General features: G+C 39.2%; 1 protein-coding gene across 3 annotated transcripts in view; it reads left to right on the forward strand.

The window, feature by feature from the left end:
• The first annotated feature begins 1,929 nt into the window (after positions 1 to 1,929).
• Chd6 (chromodomain helicase DNA binding protein 6) overlaps positions 1,930 to 25,369 on the forward strand; it is a 235,537-nt gene continuing 212,097 nt past the window's right edge. For 2 of the 3 annotated variants that reach the window (XM_004858220.3, XM_087197902.1), the window contains exon 1: positions 1,930 to 2,188. The gene's annotated coding sequence lies outside the window, so the exon portion shown is untranslated. Of the gene's footprint in view, positions 2,189 to 3,605; positions 3,692 to 25,369 lie in introns of all 3 variants that reach the window. The other variant, XM_021239068.2, reaches the window with a different exon arrangement.

A 25,369-nucleotide genomic window follows, 5' to 3' on the forward strand; every position in this document is an offset into this window, starting at 1 on the left:
TGGTCTGAGCTTCTTGAGCACTTTGAGGGCTCTGGAACCCTTGATTCTGGTGTTTGGGCTGAGGAGGCTGTGACTACAACTGCCTGGTCCTGATGCAAGTTCTGCTGGCTGCATCAACAGCTGGCTCAGGAGCTCAAGAAAGCTGTCCCTATTGAGCAACAGGGGAGGGGGGAACAAGCAGTTCTGTGTACTCACTCAATAGTGCCACAGGATGGGAGGTCCTCAGGATCTATGTGTCAATCTCCACCTTGTCCCCAACTAGACTATAAGTAAGTTCCTTGAGGACAAGGATGTCTGGCTTGCTTAATACTGTATTGTATTCATGCATCTAAAACAGTACCCAGAACACACCTGGTGCTTAATAAATATTTGCTTTAGAAAGAAAGAAAAAGAGGAGGAAGGAAAGGTTGTGAAACATCTTGGCCAGCCCTGACTCAAATGAAAGAAAGGTAGGGGAGTCAGATGGGTGGCAGGGTCTGCTACCTCTGTTTTTTAAAACTGTACAAATCTCTAATGTCTGGCAAGAAATGAAGAAGTATTCGGGCAGGGGATTTAGATCAGTGGTTCTGGCGCCTGCCTCGCAAGCGCAAGGTCCCTAGTTCGATCCCCGGTACCAAAAAAAAAAAAAAAAAAAAAAAAAGAAAGAAAGAAATGAAGAAGCATTACACAAAAGACAGGGCCCAAGGCTGAAAACCATAAGAAAACTGGGATTTCAAAGAAGCTAAAAATATTCTCTGTGGTGGTGCAGTAATGCTCTGCCAAATCCTTATAGTTAGCTATCCAGGACTCACTCAAGCTCTGCTCATCCTCAACTTACTGGACAAGATGCTCTTGGAATCATCAAACTCAGATTATTCCTCCTTTAACTAAGGTAAAATGAGACTCTAGTCAAAATCCAACCAGTTTCTCAGTGAGTACTGAAGATGGACCCACGCTATTGGAGGCAGGGAGTACGGAGGTAACTGCTAATTCTGATGGGAGGGGCAGTGATGGAATGCCAAAGGAGAATTCAGCCAAGCAGGGCAGACTCCCCATTCTTCCTTTCCTAATTGCTCCTTCCCATCACTGGACTATTGTCCTCCCTCCCTCCGTCTATTTTCTTTATGGCATTTATCACTAGCTGCTTCTTGTGTTTATTTTCTTTCACCTATTCCTTTAGAACAAGAGCTTTGTCCTATTGACTGCTGTATCTGTGGCCTTGGATCAATGTCTGGTACTTAGTGGGCACTTAAAAATTAGCTGCTAACGAACGAATTAGGGAATATAACAATTAGCTGAATCTCTGCCATATGCCGGGCTCTGTCCTTGAGGATGCTACAAGGGTGGTGGCAGAGATAGGTCCGAAAATAAATACGCCATGGCTCGACACCTGATTTTATAGCCAAGGAGCTGCAGGATCCCCAGGGCTCGGCAACTCCCGCGGTGTGCGAGAGCTCGGAGAAGCCAGGGAGCCAGACACAGCAGCAGGGGACGTCACTGGAGACCGACGCCGTGGCTCCTCTCTTCGCTTGGCCTCTCAGCATCTTTTCCTGATGTGCGGGAGCCTTGCCTCTCCTGGCGAGTATCTGCGTGACCTAGGCCCGAGCGAAACCCCTCTGTCTTGGGAATCCAGTCACATCCTCTCCCACCCCCGGACAAGCCAGCCTTGGACCTTCAGATAGCTCGCCCGCTACCTGCGAGACCTCCACCTGCTGGCCGAACCGTCGCCTTCGCCCCCGCCCGCGCACGCCCCAGGTCTCCGCCCCCTGGTGCGGTTTTGGCAGGCAGGACCCCGCCCCGCGCCCTCCGCCCCCGGGACCCCGGCCCCGCCCCGCCCCCGTGGCCCTGCCACTCTGCCCCCCCGGGGGGCGGGGCCGCGCGCAGCGGCTTCTCCGGCTGAGGGTGCAAGGCCGGGGGAGGGGGGGCGGGGCGGCCCCGTGTGAGCCAATCAGTGCAGCGATCACATCCATGCAAATACGAGCACAATGGAGCGAGCCCATCGCTCGCCCCTGCAAGCAAGCTTGAAATGGGCTTCTGCCTGAGCGGCAGCAGTGCTAACCAATGGCTCTGTGTTTGAGGCCTGCAAAGCCCAATGGTATGGCGGAAAAGGCGGGTCCGAGATGGGTTAGGGTGTCCTTGCAGGGTGTCTGAGCTAAACTTCACCAAATAATAGCTGTTTGTATTTTGGCTGCTGCAGGAGCCATTTTAGGTAAGTTCTTCTCTTAACTTTTTATTTTCCTTCCCGGCCTCGGCGAACCAGCCTTGTCCGCGGGCCCTCGGCCCCGCCCCGCTGGCCGGGCTGGGGTGCCCCTATGAATGGAGCTGGGATGAGGGGCTGCGTCGACGCCGAGGCCCAGCCCGGCCGGGGTCCGAGCGGGGCCCGCGGGAGGGCGGCCTGGCAGAGGGCAGGCAGCGGCCCGAGGCCTGAGGCGAAGGGCCGGCCTCCGCCGCGCCCTGCTCCTTCCGAAGCTCGGGCCGCGCTCTGACCCGGCAGCCGTCCTTGGAGTGCGCGCCGCGGGCCGCGCGCAGGGGCGGGGGTCCAGCGGACCCGGGTCGCGGGCCTGGCGGCGGGGCGGGGCGTGCGGAGGCCCCCCCCGGGGCGGGCACTGAGGGACCCTCCGGGCCCGCGGCGCCGGGGTAGGGAGGGGTGACCGCTGTCCCCGCGGCCGCCCCCGCGGAGAAGTTGATCCGTTCGCGTCCTGCGTCTGTTTGCAGGGGTGGAGGAGGGTGGGCTGGTGCCAGGCTGCTGCTCCGGGAGGGGCGGGGGCCCCGGCGAGTCCTCGGTTGGTGCACCCCCTCTGCCTCCTTCTTACGCACTCGTCCCGAAAATTGCAGCCCTAAGGGGCTCTAGCAATCCTTTTGCCAAGTTTTCTGCACTGTTAGATCGTATGTTTAAGCTTGGAAATAAAAAGAAAAAAAAAAAAAAGAATTTATCCCTTTCAGGGTATTTATTTTCTTCGCTGTTGAGAAGTAACGGAGTCCATCGCTCCCAAATTTCCAGGGACATGCCTTTCAGCTCTGCAGAGGGTTGGCAGCTTCTTGGTTTTTTAAAAAAAATGTTATTAGGAAATCCCCGCACTAGTGAGATAATTGAAATTTGAGTTTGTTTGCAGCTTCAGTTTTATTTGATCCAATTAAAAATGCATAAGCAGGCACTTTGTATTTGTGTACATAGAGTATTCCTAGTTTTAGTTATGACTAATATGACTGTGGTTTCGCTAGTGTGGTATCTAATAAGGGAGTATAATTCAATTTTGAGCTTGTAGGCCTGTGTTCTCCAAATTAGGGTTTATGGACCATTAGTAATCTGGCCAAGGCTCCTAGTGAATTTTTGGCATCTCTGAGCTTCTTTTCTTTGGGGCCGTGTGGGCCTTATTTCTCAGCCCTTAAAAACTGTTCATTTTTTCGTGACAGATATATGAACAGGAAAAAAAACACCATTTTTTGCAGCAAGCCAATATTTGCAGTTTGTAGAGTGTCTGGAATATTTTACCTAAGATTTCATTATTTCCCAAATGTTATATAAGAACACCAACCTCTTAGGCCCCAAATTTTGACATACTTCATGGGGATCTGCATGTGGCCTGTAGAAAGTTGGACAGTGACCACTGTGCTCTCTTCCCTAGGTTAATTGAGCATTCTGACTCATTTGGGGGTCCCAGTGGTGACAAATGGCACAGAAGTTTGACTGGAAGCCAAATTAGAAGATCAGGTTGGCAAATGGGGTGGGGAGGGTGGAGATTTGAGATTTTGTGAACTTAGTGGCTTTCAGGCAACAGAAAAGTTTGAGATCTGTGTATAATAAAATGATTAGGCATGAACTGTCAGGTAACATGGATTATGCCAAACACTGCAGGTGGTTTCATATAAGCAGTGCATCAACTGAAGGCCTGGGAAAATGGAGATTGGCAGAATTATTAATTTTGGAGTTCTTTCCATCCTAGGACAGACTATAGGTTACAGTATAATTCTTTTTGTATTTAGCAGCTTTCTTGGTTAATGCATGTGGTTAAAAGCTAACCTGTACACATTTTTTCCTCCCATTTTTGTTAGCTTTGAAATCTACCTGAAATAACCAGATTTCGATGCTTGATGTGGTCTGTCCATGAGCCAGATAGATCTCTTGGGAAATTATTGTGTTCAGTGGTGTTAAAGTCTCCATAGAGTCACATTTTTTATCCTGTAGTTACTTCTGTGCTTTACACATTTAGCTTTTTTGCTACAGCATCACAGACTCTTTCAATATGGTCATTTTCATCCCATAAATTATAAATTTTCTGTATCTTTTTTTTTAATAGGAAATCGAACTCATGGCCTCCCACTTGCCAGGCAAGTGCTGTGCCTCTGAGCTACATTCCAGCCCTATTTTCTGTATCTTTATAGTTATTTTTGTTAATAGTATAGTAGTAATATAGTTATTGGTTCTCTGACTACTCTACATTATTTCAGGCACAACCATATAAGACATTGAAAGACCAGGTAGAAGTGAAGTGAGAGAACCACACCTAACCCTGCTGCGTTTCTTTGGCAATTACATTGTTGTTTTTTTCTTTCTTTTTTTTGAATTTGATTACTTTTCTTATAACTATGTCAAATACCAAAGAAAATCTGAAGGAGAATTGTATGTCTTTAGGAACCACATCAGTATTGCAAAAAGCTTATTAGAAATAATAAGCCCTTCACAGTTTGTAATAGCTAAAACTTGGAAACAGCCCACTTGCCCATCAACTGGAGACTGGATGAAGATGTGGCTTTTTAATAAAATGGAGTACTGCTCAGCGATAAAGAATGAGAAACTAGAGTCATTTATAGCTGAGTGGATGCACATTGAGGCCATACTCTTTAAGTGAAATAAATAGGTCACATGTGTAAATACCAAATAGTTTCTCTGGTGTGAGAAACTGAAAATATAAATAAGAATCAAAATGTATAATAGATAATGTGAAACAGGAAGAAAAGTTCTAAAGGGAAAGAGGAACTGGAAGGAGTACAGGAAAGGAAAGAAGGGAAAGGAAAAAATATGAGAAGGAAAAAATGGAAACAAAGCCTTTGTAAATAGGGATGGGTGGAGAGATTGTAGGGAGGGGAGGGGAATGGGGAAAAAATAAGAACCAAGATATCTTTATTATGTAAAGGTGCATATTCCCAATGATGACTCATATTGTATACCTAAAAAAGATATAATAAGCCCTTGGGCTTTTGTGTCTTGGAGTTCTCTTTGGTTTATAGATGTTTTAAAGAAATTTTTGGTTTTCTTGGGAGGATAGCTTAGTCCCAAGCAGAGTTTGTGGTTATGTCTTTCTGTGTTAAACCACGAGGTTCCATTAAACTTAGGTTTCATTCTCACTGTGAATACTTAAGTTTTGCAAATTTTATGGGAAGACTTTGTATTGCAGTGACCAGATGTGTCACACATAAATCATACATGTTTCTGAATACCTTTGAACAGATTTTAGAATTCAGACTCTACCTGCAAAAATGTACTTTGATGATGGGCAATGATAATATCCAAATGAACTCAAGAAGTTATCACCCTCTTCTTCCAGCTGCCCCAGTATAGCAAGATTTGAAGAAGTCTTGTTTTTAATAAATATTTGGTAGATCTCTTATACTTCCATTCCTTGAAAAAGCTGTAGTTTAGGGCCCGGGATTTAGCTCAGTTGTTCCGCCACCTGCCTCACAAATGGAAGGTCTCAAGTTTGATCCCCGGTACCAAAAAAAAAAAGCTGTAGTTTAAAAGTGAAAAGCTGCAGTGAATTCCATGCATTCTCTTGTACCAGGTTATTATATTAAAAATTCTTTGAAATTCATAAAATAATAGGGCTTATATATCTATTCCCTAGAGAATATTTTTGTTTACAGTGGAATATGACGTACTTATGAGAGGAGCAAAAAGGACTAGCATTGATTGAATACCTGGTGTGTGTCTAGCACTCAGCCAGGTACTGGGGCTACAGAGATGAAAAGGTACCTCTGTTTTGATAGCCACTTCATGAAGTTTGACTGCTGCTCAGAGAAATGAAGTAACTTACTCAAGGCTATAAAGACAGTAGACGATAGAGCCAGAGTTTGAACCCAACTCATCTGAATCGAAAGCACACACTCTTTTCACCAGCTACTGTCTTTCCAAAGATTCCTTTAAAAGCTCACATATGCTGATGTGTTTTAGTAGTGTGGCCCTAGGTTAACACATCTTTCCTAAGTTCTTTTATACACACATCCATATTTACTTTTGCATTTCAAGAACTTGCCAACTGAAGAGGGGTAGGGAAGGCATCCTTTCCTCCCTTTTTCTAGAGTGCCCTTAGGGTTCAGGCAAAGCCTGGCAGTTAATAATCAATGTAGTACAGAAGGAGAATGCAGTCACTTTTTCCTTGCCAAAATAAAACGTTCTTTCCTTCATGTTGTGGAGGCGTTGATACCCTCATGAGAAATTCTGTTACATCCATAAAAGTCCTGAAGGTAGTAAAATGGAGTTATTTAAAAATATCTGTCCGTGTTCCTATTTCTGAACAAAACCATTTGCATAAATCCCAGAGGAAAATGTTTATTTTTGCCTGTACTACCTGTAATTGTTGGTTTTTACAGTCCGTTCTAGTGATTCTGTACATCCTTTTTTATTCTTTATGTTGTTTGCATCATTCTTCTATTCTGGCTCCTTCAGAATCTGTGATGGTATATAACAAACAGTTTCTTTCTTTCTGTTTTTTTTTTTTGGTACCAGGGATCGAACTTGGGTCTTTGCGCAAATAGTTTCTATTTTGAGGAATCAGGGTTTTGTTTTCTAATTGATGGATATTTTTTTCTTTTGAGTTATATGGAAGGACTTACTATTTTAGCAGGGAATAAACCCTGATTTTTCAATAGACTTCCATGATATTTCAGAAGAACTTAACATACTAAGACAGTATTTGAAAATTTCAGGAAAACTGGGAAGTAGAACTGTATAATAACCTTAGACACGAATCCAAATATACATAGAAAATGGTGATACTTGAATTTTCTAAGTATGCAAAAAGATTTGTTTTTCTGTCCTGTAAGGTTCTTTAGAGGGTATTCACTGATCTAATTTTATGGATCAAATGTGTGATTTTTAATCATGTAATTAAAATTTTAGTATACTTTGGATTCTCTCTTTTTTTTGGGGGGGTCCCGGGGATTGAACTTGGGTCCTTGCACTTGCACAACAGGCGGCGAAACCACTGAGCTAAATCCCGGGCCCTGGATTCTCTTATATACTGTGTGTCCAAGATGTTTTGGGAATCTCTATTTTTTTAATTCCAAGATTGTTTTTATATAAAAGGGCAGGCTTCAGGTCAAAAGAAGGCCTAACTGTTGCAAGTTTAAAGCCCGTTTGGGCTTTGTAGAGTATACAAGGCCAGCCTGGACTATGTAGCAAGACTTTGTTTCAAAAAAAAAAAAAGAGAGGAAGAAGAAGATGTAACTAATGTAACATTGACCTTTCATTCCTATCTAGTTATCTAGTTAGGTTCAGGCTTTTTAAAAAATCCCTGGGATGCAAGGATCCCCAGGGAGTCCTTTGGCTGGTCCATGAGTGCCACAAAATGGTATAGCAAATTTTTTATACGTTTTTATAGGAAGAGAATCCGCTGCTTTTTGTGATTTTTTTTTCTTTTTTTTTTTAACCGTTTACCTGTCCTCATCTCTTTGCACTCGCATACACTAACAACAATAAAATTGAGAATCAGTGATTTAGGTTGTTCCAAAACAGTTTTTTTACAGAAGCAGTCTGCTGCCTGGAGGCTGACTTCGTTGGGCCTATTTGCCCCGTAGCAAGTCCTGCCGTTTCAGCCTGAATCTGTGGGCCTGATCTTGGGGAAGTACTTCTGCTTCCCTTCGTGCCCCTTCCGGGCATTCCCTGGGGTCGTCCCCAGAGTTCTTCCCTCTGTGTGGCCCACTGAAAACTGCTGCATACCCTTGCTGCCTCCGAGAGTTAAAGGATGGAGTGGGAAATATGGGTTCAATGGGAAGACAAACTTACAGGTCCTAGGCCTCTCAGTTTCAGCCGTCTGCCTCTGCAGTTGGGTTAAAGGGGTGGCTATGGCAAAATCTTGTGACATTTCCTTGCTTTTAATACTTCCTATTCTTTATGTTATTGTTTTATTCAATATGTTAGGAGGAAAATGTTTTCTTATATTGAAAAGGAATAATTAAAAAGAATCTTTCCAATTTATATTTCAGAGACTTTAATGAGATTCTAGAGCAAGCAGAAATATTAATAGCAGCTCAAGAAGGTAGTTGAACTTGAAGTTATCCTGGAGCTTTTCTTATAGAAGTCTGTTTGTTGGGCCAAGCCAGAAATTGAGTACAAGAATCAGTTTGTTTGGGTTTATATTTATATTAGGGAAAATACTTAAGCTTTAGGCAGTTTGATGAAGTGGACTGACTCCTATAAGGGAACTCTGGTTTGTTAAGAAAAACCACCAGTATTCTTAGAATCTTTTGAAGGATTAGATCTGGTAAGCTGGGTCCAGATCCTAGACAGAGACTGTATTATTGCTTGTATATTTTGGCTTAATTCTTTGTAATTTAGCAGTATAAATTCAACTGTGGGTTCAATCAAAAGTTAAACCACAATCATTGTTGATCATGTGACAGAATCACATGAATGATGACACCGTTAGTTCCTTAAGCAAACCTGGCATAATGTCACTGTAAGGGATTTCGGGGTATACTGCTTAATGGAATTAACATTTTTGCCTTGAGTAAAAATACATTGAGAAAATGATAAATGATATAAAAGAAATGTTAATGAGAAACTTCAAAAAGTATAAAAATGTAAAAAGGCTTTCCAGATACCTGTAGGTTTACTCAAAGTAGTCCACAGATTTGTGGTTTGTGGACTGTTTCATGTCTGTAACATCACATGTACAGAATTTGTAAAAAAGTATGTAGATTTTTTACAGCAGTTTGTTTAAAAAAGAGTTGTCTTGAATCTAATAATAAAAGAATTATATTGCTGTCCTTGATTTATTTTTTCCTAGTAATCCACTATTCTGGTATTTTATAAAAGTATCAGCCTATAATTTATTGGGAAAGAATAAAAACAAAAAGCATAGAGAACACTTCAGAATGATGGGTAACATTGCCATTACCTTGGAGCTTGTTAGCTCAGAGGTGCTGCGCTTGCCTCGCAAGTGCAAGGTCCTGAGTTCGATCCCTGGTACAAAAAAAAAAAAAAAGAAATGAAAGACCTACTAAAATAGACTACTAGGATTAGGGCCAGGGAGAGAATATATGTGTGTGTGTGTGTGTGTGTGTGTGTGTGTGTGTGTGTGTTACTGTTTGATTGAACTCAGGGTGCTCTACCACTGAGCTACATCCTCAGCACCTGCCCTTTTAGAAACTTGATTTTGAGACAGTCTCACTAAGTTGCCCAGGTGGGACTTGAACTTGTACTCCTTCTGCCTTAACCTTCCCAAGTCATGGGATTATAGTTATGTGTTACTGTGCCTGGCAGGAATCTGTGTTTTTGTTGTTGTTATGAGACAAGTTTTCCACTATGTAGTTCAGTCTGGCCTTGAACTCACCATGTAGCCTAGGCTGGCCTCAAATTCTCAGGGCTCCTCCTGCCTCAGCCTGGGGCTGAGATTATAGGTGTGCACCACCATACCAGCTCATTCTGTGTTCTAACAAGCTATCCTGGTGATTTTTGTGCACATTGAAATTTAAGAAACATTCTTCCGATCAGCTCTGTCCAGTAGAACTTTCTGCTGTAATGGAAATGTCCAGTATCTGCCTGGGAGCTACTGGTCACATATGGTTTTTGAGCCCCTAAAATGTGACCATTATGACAAAGAGAATTTTAAATTTTATTTAATATTAGTTAATTTAAATATTCATGACTGTACATGGCTAATGCCACTGGTATTGGACCAGCACAGCTTTAAACCCTTTACTTCCAGTCCCCCTATGGAGATAAAGTAGATTTTTTTTCTCCAGCTGGAAAGGAAACTATGGTATGGAACAAGACTGTCCTTTAGTCTAAAATGAGACTAAGAAAGTTGTATAATTAAACTTTACACTTTATATTTACTTATTTATTTTTATCTGAAAGTTGATTTGAATCCTCAGAAAATAGTAGGATCAGAAAATAAGTTTGGATGTGTCTTGTAAGGCTTTATAAACAAGTTAGCTAGCTGTGCCAGTGAGGCCTTATGACTCTACATGTCTATAACCAACATGCATGATGTTGTTTAACCTGACTTCTGTAGCTCGTTCTTTCTTATAGTGATTTAAGATAGGCAGCTTTTAAGTGCAGTTGTATAGTTCTCCAGTTCTCGATAGAAAAAAATACTGCTTATAAGGATTCTCATTACTTTAGGTAGTAGAGAATTTTACTGTAAATTATCTCAGGTGTATCTGTCAGCTAACTTAAAGGGCAGTTATTCAGTTTATAAAGGAAATGTTTGTATGCTTATAATATTCACTAAGGCTCCCGTGAAAGACTGAGTCTTTTCCTCTGTCCTCTTCCCAATATATTTAAAAATTAATTTGATCAAAAAAGGGATTTCTTTTGCTCATTCAGGTTACATATACTTCTCTTTCTACCTTCCCCACCTGCCTGTACTTCAAATTTTAAACTTCTGAATATAAGATAGTGTTGATACTAGTATATTGATCAATATCCATTGGTAAATTGGAAATTACAATTAACAAGTAGATGGAAATTTAGCTATATAAGTAAATGAAGACCTGTGTGTGGAATCATAGCTTTAAAAAATGTTATCTGGTCATGATAAAATGAATCTAATCAAACAGCAATTTTATTAAACACATTTGCTACAGTTTAGATTTTCAGTAGGAAATTTTTAGTTATTTAGGCAGTGACTCTTAATGAAACAATAAAGGGTGTCTCATGGCTTGTGGCTTAGAATGTTAGGGTAAGAAGTTCCTAAAAGATTGTTTATAGAGCTGCCAACATAGCAAAACTTATAATGCAGTAGTGACTGTTTGGTGTGGCTTGAGTCAATGCTGTATTGTCAGTGATTGATGTTTATTACAAATGAGCACTGTTATCTCATTAATTTTGTTGAATGGATGGTCTTACACTCTGAAGGCCAAAGGAGTGAATGTGTTATCTGGGCAAGGGCTTCTGTTGAGCTGAAAATGACGTGAGTATCACTGATTGGAGGGCTTGAAATTTTATAGTATGGTGCTTTAGACTTTTTTGTGTAAATTTCTTCAAAGGATTTGAACTGACAGGTCTCTGAGCATGTATTGGAGTTCTAGGTCCCAAAGAATTAGAAAACTCTTCTCTTGGAACTGACAGTTGGTAGTTTGACAGATGCCAAGCTTTAAAACTTCAAGTTTATTCCCTTCAGTGCTACTGGTTTGACAGTGATTTCATAAGCCACACACAAATACTAGTTTCCTTATTTACTTGTAATAATCATACACTGTGCACTTATCTGCTGTCTGAATTTGCAGTGTTTCATGCTAGGCAAGGCTCTCCCTGGGTATTTTTTACTTTGTTGCCTATTCACTCTTGAACTAAGCTTTGTTGCTGCCATTATTAGTGTGATTTTGGCAGTTGTTTCTAGTTTAAGATTTATGATTTACCAGTTGACATCGTAACTAGATTCTTCTAAAGCAAAGCTTCTTGCTGGTTTCTTAGGAGTGGAGAAGAGTAGAGGTGGAAGAAGAGTAGAGCTTCTGAAGACATCTCGTTTCAATCTTATCATTTTATGAATAATTGAATGGGGTCCTTGACCTGAAAATATTTTGTGAAGCCACAGAGCTAATCTATGGCAAAGTCATAGTTAAGAGTTATTTTCTCCTTTTACTGTGTAGGGCTTCTTTCCCAGCCTCTAAGGTTTCAGATCTTGAGCCACATAGGAGAATTTCCCTTAAGAATGTATGGGGAGAGCTGGGGATTTAGCTCAGTGGTTTCGCCGCCTGCAGGCGCAAGGACCCGAGTTTGATCCCCGGTACCAAAAAAAAAAAAAGAATGTATGGGGAAACCCAGGATGTGGTGGCACATGCTCAGCTACTTGGAAGGCTGAGGCAGGAGGCTCACAAGTTCAGGGCTAGCTCAAGCAACTTAGTGAGACCCCATCTAAAAATAAAAAAAGGGCTTGGAATGTGGCTCATTGCTCCCTAGGTCCAATTCCTGGGTTAACCTCCCTCATCCCCATGGAGTATATAGAAGGAAGACTCTTAAGATTTGGAGTGAACCTGTAAAAGGCTGCATAATTTTTAAATGTTCTTTAAAATAAAACAGTAAAGATATTATCAGTGAAATTTTACAAGTCTTAAATGAGTAAGAAGGAGTAGTATTATTTTGGTAAGTTTTTTATAATGTCTTTGTGTACTAGAAATATTTTGGCGCGTACCCTTCTCTCATAGTGCAGTACTTTTGGCACTATTTTGGTAACTCCTGTGAACTTTTTTTTGCTTACTAGAAACTTCTTGGCATATCCTTTATGTATACTTGTACATTTATCTTTGCTTTATTGTACATAATGTATATAAGATTTCTTTCACATCTGCTTATTCAATTTTATGATTTAGGATTATTGAAATAGATCCCAGACCCCTCAGTTATCTTGCCAGTAATAATAGCTATGAATTACTGAGTGCTCACCACGTGCCAGGTATAGGGCTAGACTCTTCCATGGTGGGCTGCTTGTCAAGACTTTCACCAGTATTCTTTTTTTTTTTGGTACCGAGGATAGAACTCGGGACCTTGCGCTTGCAAGGCAGGTGGCAGAACCACTGAGCTAAATCCCTGGCCCAGTTTCACCAGTATTCTGCTTCTCTTTCTTCTGGGCACATGGTAGGATTGCACTTCTCTGTTACTGTGATGTTGGGCATGGCTGTGTGACTTGCTTTGGATATTGAAATATGAGAGGTTGTGATATGTGTCACTGCTAGGCAGATAGTTTTTCTTTTGAAAGAAATATGCATTTGTTACATAGTATAAGAAAATGAACCTTTGCTTTAAGCACGGGTTTTAAAAATGGTGTGTGAGATGTGTAAATACTGAATAGTTTCTCTAGTGTGAGAAACTGAAAGTGTAAATAAGGATTAAAAGGTATAATAGATAATGTGAAATAGGAAGAAAAGGGGCGAAGGGGAAGGGGACATGGGAGGGGTAGGGGAAAGGAAAGAAGGGAATGGAACTGATATGAGAAAAGGCAAAAATGGAAGCAAAGTCTTTGTAAATAGGGAGGGATGGAGGGGTTGAAGGGAGGGCAGGGGAAGGGGGAAAAATAAGAACCAAGAGAGATTATGTAAAGGTGCAAATTTCCAATGATGAATGTCATTAGATTGTATACCTAAAATGTACCAATAAAATTAATTTTAAAAATACTAAAACAGGGCCGGAGATTTAGCTCAGTGGTTTCGTTGCCTGCTGCGCAAGCGCAAGGACCTGAGTTCAATCCCTGGTACCAAAAAAAAAAAACCCCAAAAACTAAAAAAATAAAAATGGTGTGTGACTTAAGTCACTTTTTAATACCTGAGACACAGTACCTGACACCTGCAACTTAAAGGAGAGAGATTTATTTTGGCTCAGATTTTCATTGCATGTTTCCCAGGGTCCAAGGCAGAAATAGGATGATAGAGGGCCATGGAGGAAAAGAAGGTGTTCAAGCCATGTGGCCTGAAAGCAGAGAGTAAAAGGAGGAGCCAGGACAAGAATATACCTTTCCAGGTCACACCTCTAGTGACCCACCTCCAACCAGTCCTCCCCTCCAAACAGCGTATGTAGCTACTGAACTCATTAATGGAGAAATCCACTGATGAGTATTACACCCCATGATCCAATCACCTTCCAAACTTGCAAGCTGTGGGGGACGTTTTAGTTTTAAACTGTAACAGAATTCCTTGTTAACACAGCGTTAACTAAACCCCTCCTGGTGAATACACATGTATTATTTTGAATCCTCAGGAATAAGTGCCCATTAGCCCATGTTTTCCAGTGAGAGAACTGAGGTACAGGGATTGAGTTACTTATCCACAATTGCAGAATTAGTTTGACTTTTTGAGTCCATTCCTAAGCAGGATAATGTGCTGCCTTTCTCTATGCTCTACTATCTCAGTACTTGCTATTATGTATAGAATATAGGCTATACCCATGTATACCATCTTCATACTAAGGCTTATTTTTATCTTTCTATTCTGTCCCTTCTTACAAATGCTAGAAGCATTTGTAGAAGGATTTGTAAGAAGGCGTAGAAAGTTCCAGAGGTGCCTCATAACAGCTTTATCCTTCCCAATGTTGTACTGCAAAACCTCCATTCCTTTTTTTGTTACCTACTTCTACTGCCTTCTGAAATTCCTCCTTTTATGACATAGTAAGGATAGTTCCTTGCCTTAATTTAGTATCTTTGCATCTCTGATATTTTGAAGTTAAGTTTCTTAGGTCACAATTATCTTTATCAGTATGATGGCTGCTCAGCAATCACAAAGGCATTGTAGTATAGAGGGGAGATAAGATACACACAAATACCTGTACAGAGGTAATTATGCTATTTTGGCCCATGAAGTGTCATAGGACAAAGAAAAAAGGCCTTTGGGGGCTCAGAAAAGACAGAAATGGGAATCAGAAGGTATAGTGTCAAACGGCATTAAGTGAGATGGGAAGATAGGCAGGATTGGAATGTGGGGAGACTGGGCGAAATCCAGAAGAAGTCTCTAGATAGAAGGATGTGTAGGGTCAGAGGCCCATAGCACTGTACATCCATTCAGCAAATATTTATAGAAATCTTTGTTCAGGTGCTGATACAAACTTGGAGTGAAACAATAAACACAGCAAAACTCCTGTCTGTCCACAGGGTGCTTATGTTTTAGGGAATATTTAAATATACACAACTGTAAAGAAAACTAAAACAGCCTAATGAGAAAGAGAATAGGTTTCTACAACTAAGAAAAGCATAATTAATTTCAAATGTTTTTTAAGGATATCTTTTAAAGGAACCTAATGCAGAACTAAGTGGCTTTTCTTTTGTAATGGCTGGTTTCTGCTATTTCCTATAGTCATAGTTCTCTGACCCTCATTCTGGGCTCGTACAGATGTTTTTCTGCTCTTGAAACTTGAGAACAAGTCCCAGTGTCTTCCTGAGATCTTCCCTTTCTGTGACACATTTTGCCTATTTAATTAGGCATTTCATATTGAATTGCTATTGTTCTTTCTCATATCGTTACTCATTTGTTCCTTAAGTATGTGATGTCCATTTATTTAGTAGACACTTAAGGAATATTCATTATATTTTAACCATTACTGATCCAGGGAACTGGAAGATAACCGCAAATGGTCTCTGCCCTTGTGAAATGCACAGTCTATTTGAAGAGACAGGGAAACCATTGTTACATCATGATAAATGCCAAATTAGAGCTATATCCAAAGTTTTGTTAGAACATAAGGAGCAACCATCAACCCAGGGGAGTTTGTTAAGGCTTTTAAAAGGAGGGAACTTTTAAACTGGTTCTTGAAAGTTTCTTTGGGGGGAAAAAAAAAGAAAAAGAAAGTTTCTTTGGGGTTTAATAATCAGACTGGAATTAGTGTCCCTGAATTTAGAGGTTTTTATATGTAACAAATGCCTGTGAAAGCTCCAAGGCAAACATGGTGGCTGGAACATTATGGGGAGCCATGGAGTACTGGTGGGTGAGGCTGGAGATGTAGGTTGTTGAGATGCTTGCATAACAAGGAGTTTGGGTTTGTGTTGGCAGTGGGAAGTCATCAGAGGTTTTAATGCAGGAGAATGTCATATTTCCAAGCTTGGGGCAGTAAAGGTTGGCTTAGAACAGAGGTCCTCCAGCTTTGCTGCATATTAGAATCACTTGAAGAGTTTTTTAAAAATAGCAGTGCCCAGGATGCACACAATCACATCTGATTCTCTGGAGGAGAAATCAGGTGTTGGATTTTTTTTTTTTTATAACTTCCTAGGTGATTCCGAGGTGTGCCCAAGTTTGAGAGTCACTGTATTTTTTTCCAATTTTTTTATTGGTACATTTTAGAAACACATAAAAATCATATTCATCATAGGGAATTGGTACCTGTATATAAGATATCTTGCTCTCTTTTTTCTCATTCCCCTACCCTCGCTTCCACCCCTCTTCTCCTCTTTATTTATAAAAGCTTTCTGTTTTTTCCCTTGTAATCTTTTTTTTCTTGTCCCTTCTTTCCATTCCCACTCTTCCCTACCTGTTCCCCTTCTCATTTGAACATTTTCTTCCCATTTTCCAAAATCTGTTCGACATTGAAACTTTCAGTTTCCCATACCAGAGGAAAAATGAGGTATTTAAACATGTGGGTCCAATTTATTTCATTTAAGAGTATGATCTCAAGGTGCGTCCATTCACCTAGAAATGTTTCAAGCTTATCCTTCTTTATGGCAGAAGAGTACTCCATTGTATAAAAAACCCCCACATCTTTATCCATTCATTGGCTGATGGGCATTTGGCCTGTTTCCAAGATTTAGCTATTACAAACTGTCCCACTGTAAACATGGATGTGCATATACTGCTGTGGTATGATGCTTTTAATTCTTTCGGGAAGATATCAAGAAGGGGAATATCTGGGTCAAATGGAACTTCTAGTTTAATTTTATGAGGCATCTCCACAGTGAATTCCACAGTGGTTGCATCAGTCTACACTCCCACCAACAGTGGAGAAGGGTTCCTTTTCCCCCACAGCCCCACCAACATTTGTTATTGGTTGATTTCTTGATAGCAGCCATTCTTTCTGGGGTGAGGTAGAATCTCAGCTTTGTTTTAATTTGCATCTCTCAAATGACCAGTGATGCTTAACATTTTTTCATGTATTTATTTGCTGTTTCTACTTCATCTGAGAAGTGTCTATTCATTTCAGATGCCCATTTTTGGATTAGGTCTTTAAATTTGGAAGATGTCTGATTATTTTGAGTTCTTTATATATTCTAGATATTAGTTCTTTGTCTGAGGAACAGTTGGTAAAATTTTTTTCCCTTACTATGGGTTGTCTCTTCACTCTGTTGGTAGTTTCTTTTGCTGTGCAAAAGCTTTTTAGTAAGATGAGATCCTGTTGTGGATTCTTTGTAATATTTCCTGTGTGATCGGGGTTTTGTTCATAAAGTCTTTGCCTGCACCAGTAACTTCAAGAGTTCTACCTATTCTATCTTCTAGCAGATTTAGTGTTTCTGTTTTAATATTTAGATCTTTGACCCATTTCAATTTTAGTTCAGAGCATGGTGAAAGATATGGGTCTACGTTTTATCTTCTGCATGTGGAAAGCCAGTTTTTCCAGCACCATTTATTAAAGAAACTATCTTTCTTCCAGTGAAGGTGTTTGGCTCCTTTGTCAAAGATAAGGTTGCTTTGTATGTTTGGAGTTGTTTCTGAATTTTCTAATCTGTTCCATTTATCCTCGGGCCTGTTTTTTGTTTTGTTTTGTTTTGGTTTTTTGCCAAGTCATAGTAGCTTTGTAGTATAATTTCAAGTCAGAGATCATGATTCCATTTGCTTGGCCTTTGTTACCCAGAATTGCTTTTGCTATTCTAGTCCTCTTCTGGTTTTGTATGAATTTTAGAATTGTTTTCTCTAATTCTGTGAGATATGCTATTAGTATTTTGATTGGGATTGCATTAAATCTGTATAACAATTTTGGCAGTATGGTTATTTTCACTATATTGGTTCTTCCTACCCAAGAACAAAGGGTATCTTTCCATTTTCTGATATCTTCTTTGATCTTCTTTTTCAGTGTGCTGTGGTTTTCCATGTAAAAGTCTTTTACTTCTTTCATTAGATTGATTCCTAGGTATTTTCATTTTTCTTGATGCTGTTGTGAAAGATGTTGTTTCTCTAATTTCTCTCTCAGTGAGTTTGTTATTTGTGCACAGGAATGCTATTGATTTTTGAGTATTGACTTTCTATCCAGCTACTCTACTGAATTTGGTTATTAAGTCTAGAAGACTTTTGGTGGAGTTTTTGGAGTCTTCTATGTGGAGTATCATGTCATCCAAACATAATGATAATTTAACTTCTTTATTTCCTATCATTATTCTTTTTATTTCTTTCTCTTGTCTAATTGCTCTGGCTAGTTTTCCAGAACTATATTGAATAAGACTGGTGATAGTGGATATCCTTGTCTTGTTCTTGATTTTAGAATGAAAGCTTTCAGTTTTTGTCCATTTAATATGACATTGGCTGTTGGTTTGTCATAGATATCTTATATCAGATTAAGATAAAGACCATCTTTTCCAATTTTCTATAGGGTTTTTATCATGAATGAGCATTGGACTTTGTCAGATGCTTTTTCTGCATCTATTGAGATCATATGATTTTTGTCCTTGGCTCTGTTAATATGGTGTATTACATTTATTAATTTGCATATGTTGAACCATCTTTGCATCCCTGGAATGAATGGAATGAATCCTTCTTGATCATGGTATATAATCTTGATAATTTGCTGCATTCTGTTTGCCAGTATCTTATTGAGGATTTTTACATCTATGTTCATTAGGGAGATTGGCCTGAGTTCTCTTTTTTGCTTGAATCTTTCTCTGGTTTTGGTATCAGGGTAATGCTTGCTTCAGGAATAAGTTTGCGAATATTGCTTCCCTTTCAATTTCATTAAAGAGTTTGAGAAGTAGTGGCATTAGATCTTATCTAAATTTCTTGTAGGACTCAGCAGTGAATCCATCAAGGCCTGGGCTTTTTTGTTTGTTGGTAGGGTTTTTGTTGTTGTTTGTTTTTTGAGACAGAGTCTTGCTGTGTAGTTCAGGCTGGCTTTGAACTCACTGTGTAGTCCATGCTGGCCTTGAACTCGTGGCAGTTTTTCTGCTTCAGCCTCCTGAGCTCTGGGATCACAGGCGTGCACCACCCCGGCTGGCTGTTGGTAGATTTTTAATTACATTTTCAATTTCATTGACTGACACTGGTTTATTTAGAGTTTTTGTATCTTCTTGATTCAGCTTTGGTAATTCATATGTATTTAGGAATCTGTCCATTTATTCTGTGTTTCCAATCTTAATAGAATACAGGTTCTGGAAGTGGGTATTGATGATATTCTGGATTTCTGCAAGATCTGTTGTAATTTCACCCTTTTCCTTCCTAATTACACATATTTGAATCTTTTCTTTCCTTTTTTTTGATAAAGTTGGATAAGGGCTTTCAAAGAACCAACTCTTTGATTCATTGATTCTTTGTATTGTTTTCTGTGTCTCCATTGCATTAATTTCTTCTCTGATCTTTCTAATTTCCTCCCTCGTATGAGCTTGGGCTTAACTTGGTCTTCTTTTTTCTAGAAGCTTGAGGTTTAACATTAGGTTGTTTATTTGAGTGCACACTTTTTCTGATATGAGAATTGACCACTGTAAATTTCAGAGACTGCTTTCATTGCATCCCATAAGTTCTGATATGTTGTATTGGCAATATTGTTTAATTGTAGAAACTGTTTAATTTCTTCTTTAATTTCATTGGTGACCCATTGGTTGTTCAGGAGGATGTTATTTAATTTCCATGTGTTTATGAAATTTTTGTAGTTTCTTCTACCATTGATTTCCAGTTTCTTTGCACTATGGACTGATAATATTCACAGGATAATTTCATTTCCTTTGCATTTATTTAAGTATGTTCTGTGATCTGGTATGTAGTCTAATTTGGAGAGCATCCCATGTGCAACTGAGAAGAATGTGTATTCTGATGCCGTGGAGTGGAACATTCTGTAGACATCTACTAAACCCATTTATTCACACATTTGGTTCAGTTCTGATTTTTCTTTGTCAGTTTGTCAAGTTGACCTGTGTGTGATTGTGAGATATTGAGTTCCCCCATTACTATTGTACTAATGCTTATTTGATTTTTCACGTCCCTTACTATTTGTTTTATATAGTTGTGTGTGCTGGTATTTGGTGTATATATATTTATGATTGTTATCTCTTCCTCTTGGATTTTTCCCTTTACAAGGATGTAATACCCTTCTTTGTCTTTCTTCTTTTTGGGTACGAGGGGTGGAAAACTGAGGACCTTGCACTTGTGAGGCAGGTGGTGGAACTACTAAGCTAAATCCCCAGCCCTTTCTTTGTCTTTCTTAATCAGTCTTAGCTAGAATTCCACTTTGTCTGCAAATAGAATAGCTTTTTTCTGGCTTCCTGTAGCATCGAGTGTTGTTTTCTGTCCTTTGACTTTGTCTGTGAATTTCTTTTTGAATCAGATGTGTTTCTTGTATGCAGCGTATTATTGAATCTTGCTCCTTAATCCATTCTGTGTGTTTCTTTCAATTGGTGAATTGAGAACATTTACATTGATGGTTATAACTGATATGTATTGACTTATCCTTGTCATGTTATTTTCTTGTTGTTGGTTCCCTTTTTTTATTGCCTTTTTAATTACTTGGCTTGCCTGGTGGATTCATTCTGTTGGGGTTCATGGAGTTGTGGTGCTCGTTATCTCTTTCTAGAATGTCCTTTAGAAGTTTTTGGAGTACTCGTTTAGTGGTTATGAATTTCTTCAGGTGTTCTTGGTCAGGGAAGTATTTTATTTCTCCGTCAATTTTGAAAGATAGTTTTGCAAGGTTCATCTGTCTAGGCTGGAGGTTTTTTTTTTTTTAGGGCTTGAAATACCTGACTCCAAGCTCTCTAACTTGAGCGTTTGTGCTGAGAAGTATACTGTGATTCTAATGGGCTTTCCTTTATAGATGATTTGTTTCTTTTCTCTAACAGCTTTTAATATTCTGTTCTTGTATTGAATTTCTGGAATCTTGACTATTATATACCTTGGTGTAGTTTTTGTTATTTTTATTTTTTGATCATGGCTAATTGGAGTTCTATATGCCTCATTTATCTGCATGTCAAATTCTTTTTCCCTGCTTTAGAAACTTTTCTACCATTACTTCTGTGAGCCGTTTTTTTTATGTTGTTTTGTGCTATCTTCTGCTTTTTCATTGACTCCGGTCAATCTTATGTTATCCTTCTCTGCATTATTTACCAGCTGTTGGATTGATTTTTTGTGGTTCCTTGCTATTTTTAATAAATCTTCCTTTGCATGATTGCTAACTGCAATTCTGTTTTCTACCTTTAGTATTCTTTCCTCACATTGGCTTATTTTGCAATATATACTTTAGTGGAATTTTTAATCTCCTAGTTATCTGTTTGAATTTGTTTTATGGATTCCATTTCTTTCTTATGTTGAGAGTTCATGGTTTCCATCATTTTCTTAAGCTCCTCTATTTTTTTTTTTTTTTCTGTATGCGCTCTAGAGTAACTAAGTATGTCTTTCATTATGGTCACCATCTCTGTAGTTTTCTGAGAAATTATTTCTGATTTGATTTCCTTTTAGAGCCTCATTCACCTGCTTAGTTACTTCCACTGTCACCACTTCAGAGTCCAAGTGGGTGGCTTTTGAATTGTTCCACCTCATTGCAACTCTGGGTTTGCCTTTGGTGAGCCAGAAGTCTGGGATTGCATTTTCCATGTGTCTTCTCATCTTCTTTCTTCTTCTTCTTTTTTTTTTTTCAGTTTAATTCCTGTGTTGATGCTTGAAAATTGCTTTTGGCAGGTAGCTTTATTGCTAGTACTTAGAACCCATATGAAATGACTACTTCTTAGAGATGTTTTCCACATGTAGCTGGCTTCGAGTTTTGAGTCTGTTGCAAGATCCTACCTCTTCAATATTGGGGATGAGAGATTGCGGCCTATTTGGCCTAGCCCATGGTTCTTTGGCACTGGCCTATAGTGTTATGATCTTTAGGCAATCTGAGTCTTGGCATATCAGGAAGAACAACTGATTAGAACAATTATGTCACCTTGACTAAAGTACTACAATCAGCAATAACAATAGCATCAAATACAGTCTAAAAAATGGCAAACTGGTAACTATTAATTTGGCACCTTTAACCATATCAACTAGATTTGTGGTTATATATCAAAATCTAAAACAAATCAGAAAATTGCATCCAGTACATATACCCTCAATATGGTGATTTTACCCTCAGGGGAGAAAATTTCAAAGGGATTAGGGAGAAACAGAAGAAGAGGAAGAGATTAGAAGCAAGTCTGGAAGACAAGGGAATATTACACATTCTTTGGCAAGCTGGTGAAGAAGACAGGAGGGAGAGAGAAGGAAGAAATAAAAATCGTAACAGGGACAGCAACAAAAAACTAGAAACGATAGTCACACTTATATAAAAACAAGCAATAATCAAGAAAAAGAAAAGAAAACAAAACAAAAACAAAATAAAAAGAGGAAAAGCTGTCCACTTCAGGGCATGTCTCTGTTGTCACTGTTAGAGTGGGCAGACATAACCCAGATATGTGTTGATTAATCTCAGCAAACAGCAGTAGATTTAAGGTGGGTTAGTGGATAATCCCAGCAAACCCTCACCTTGTGTTCCACTGATGTTCAGGCTAATTTCTGGCTGTGAGGCTGGAAGCAGGTTTGTTCAGCCTGAAACACTGCGTGCCTCCTGCTGGTTTGAACTTGAGTCCTTGACCTCCTGCGGACTTGAACTCAATTTCATCTCACCCTGACACTGGGAGCCAGCCTGCAGCTGCTCTGAGTTCTGAGCTCAGTTTGCCTCTCTCCAAGATGGCTACAAGCCAATCACCCTCTCCTGGGGTACATTTGTACCTGAATAACTCTCAGCCCCTGCAGTCCGCTATGTTCTCTGCTGCATTCCACTGGTGCATTTCTTTGTGGAGAACCCTGGGGTTGCCAGCAGTCACCATGCATCTGCAAGTTCAAGCCATCCCTCCCACACAATGAGTCAGGGCTCAGGGAGAAAGCACTGCTTGCCTCTTTCCTCTTTTGCTTTGAGGTCCCTTCACTCTCCCATGGGCTTCAATTCTTGATTCAGATCCTTGCCTTCTCTCTTTCTTCTCTTCTTTATGTTGCTGTATTCTAGTGTCTGGACACCAAATCTTGGAGAGGCTCTTTCTCTCCTGTTCACGGCTCTGCTGTCTTCTGAGAACCACTAGTTTAGAGAGTTTTGCCAGTACAATAATGAATTAGGGGCCTATTGGGAAGACCTAAAAATCAGGATGAGAGGAGATAGCGCCAACCATAATTCTTTTCATTTAATTTTTTTCTAGACTTGACTTCAACAAAATTGAGACTTCCATAGCCAAGGTCCATTTGTACTTTGAATTCCTTATAGAAATTTGTACATAGTAGGTTCTTTGTTAAAATCTGTTTTCCTTTGTTCAGGTACTCATGTTGGAATACTTAGGCCATTTTAATTTAATTTACTTTTCTCTTATTTTGTGTGTGTCCTTTTTTCATATAAGTTACTGTATTTTTCAATTCCAAAATTTCTTTTTTTAGTATATGTTCGTAATTCAAAATACATTCATCTTGGGGAGTTGATACATGTATATATTGAATCTTCAGCCCGTTCCCTCCATCTCTTTTGATTTGCAAAAGATCTTTCTGTTTTCTGTTCTCTTTTATTTTGCTTTTTAAATTATTATTATTATTATTATTATTTTTTTTTTTGCCACCGGTAATCGAACTCAGGATGTTACACTTGCAAGGCAGGTGCAGTGCCACTGAGCTAAACCCCCAGCCCTGCTCTTTAAATTATTTATACTTTGCATTTCTCATATAAGATAAACCATGTGATAATTTAAACTTCTGTGTCTTATTTATTTTACATAGCATTATGATTTCAAGGTGGATCTATTTTCCTACAAATAACTCATTTATTCTTTTTATGGCTGAGTAGTACTCCATTCCTTTTTATTATTAAATAAAATCTTTAGGGATAACTTGGTATTTGTGTAAAATCCTATAATATACCCTTTAAATAAAGTATTAATATAATCTTTAAAATAAATAATCCAAATAAAAGCATCCAACAACATGTGAAAGGTGTACCTTAAAAATAACCCCTGATAATTTAAGTAGTCACTTAAGAATTTACCAGTGTGATATAGAGGCTGCTTTGGTTTGTACACTTCAGATAACCTGTCTTTGCCAAATAGTTGTGTGTGGTGTGTGTGTGGGGGGGGACAGAGGGAATGAGAGATGGAGGGAGAGAGTAGGGCTAGTGTTTACAAAATGCTGTGAAACATTTTTGAATCAGTTCTTCATTTTCCATTCTGATGGAAGGGAGTTGGAGCGTGTAGAAATTATAAAATGTTTTTTCTATTTGTTTTTTACGTTCTTCCTTTCAGTATCTTGAAAAACATCAAATGTACAAAATAATACAATAAATACCCATCTTCTCATTTACTTAGATTTACCAGTTATTAACATTTTGCCATATTTGGTTTTTAGTTGTCTCTCTGTATGTGGACTTTGCTTTGGCTATTCCATTTGATAGTTGCCTGCAGACATTGTGACACTTTATCCCTAAGAACTTTCATACATTTACCCTAGAAGGCATTATCCTACATGACTACAGTATAATTATATCACTCAAAAAACTTGATGTAAACCAATATGAAGTCCATATTTAAGTTTTTCCCATACAGTTGTGATTAATAGCCCCCATTAGGATCCAGTCAGGAATCCTCTATTGTATCAAGTACCATGTGTCCTACCTTTCAGTTTTGATTAGTTGATCTAGTAGTCACAGGATTTCAGATACGGAAATGAAAGCACCATTTGGAAAATGGTGTGACACAGCCTCTGGTCCTTATTCCCTGCTTACCTGCTTGCTTGCTCTCCATTGCAGGCTGGGAATCAGCCCTAGAAGACAGATGCAAAATTCTTAAGTAGACCCTAGCACTAGTGCACACCTATTTGTTCATGTCTTTCTGAGGTAGGAGAGCCTTTGCCCTGACAGAGTTATTTCCACTCTGTGATTAAAGCCATTAGGTCACCCATGTGCTTAATTTAAAAAATGTGATGGTGTTAATGAGACTTTGGGGAAAGATTTTCATAGCTGACTCTAAGTCATATGAAATTTTAAGAATTAAGAATTTTTCTGTATTTCTTAAGGACCATGAATAGCCAGTCTTTATATAGTTTGTAGGATTTTGTTTTATATATATATATATATATATATATTTTTTTTTTGGTACTGGAGATCGAACTCGGGTCCTTGTGTTCATGTAGCAGGTGGTGAAACTGCTGAGCTAAATCCCCGGCCCCTATACTATATATATATATTTCTTTTAATTATAAAGATCTATCTCCCCCTTTACATATTCTCAAGGGTCATGTCCTTTTGGTCCTTTCCCCTTGTAACTTTATACTTCTTCTAAGGCAGATTTCTGTTTTGCTGTTTTAATTCTTATGACTACAATCTGTATTTCCATCCCCACCCTCTCCTGTGTTCCAAATCTTCATTTTCAACCACATATTCAGCTGCTCTACCCTCTTCTCCCACATACAAAAGTGAACTCAGCATCTTTTCATGTAAACCTGAACACTGGTTGGATCATCACTGATGGTAAGGGTTAATTGTAAGTTGATTGGGAGCTGCTGAGGGGATTAGGAAAGG

The sequence above is a fragment of the Heterocephalus glaber genome, unplaced genomic scaffold, assembly GCF_053883595.1.
Source record: "Heterocephalus glaber isolate CG9 unplaced genomic scaffold, H.glaber_assembly_v1.0 deba00001673, whole genome shotgun sequence".
Taxonomy (NCBI): domain Eukaryota; kingdom Metazoa; phylum Chordata; class Mammalia; order Rodentia; family Bathyergidae; genus Heterocephalus; species Heterocephalus glaber.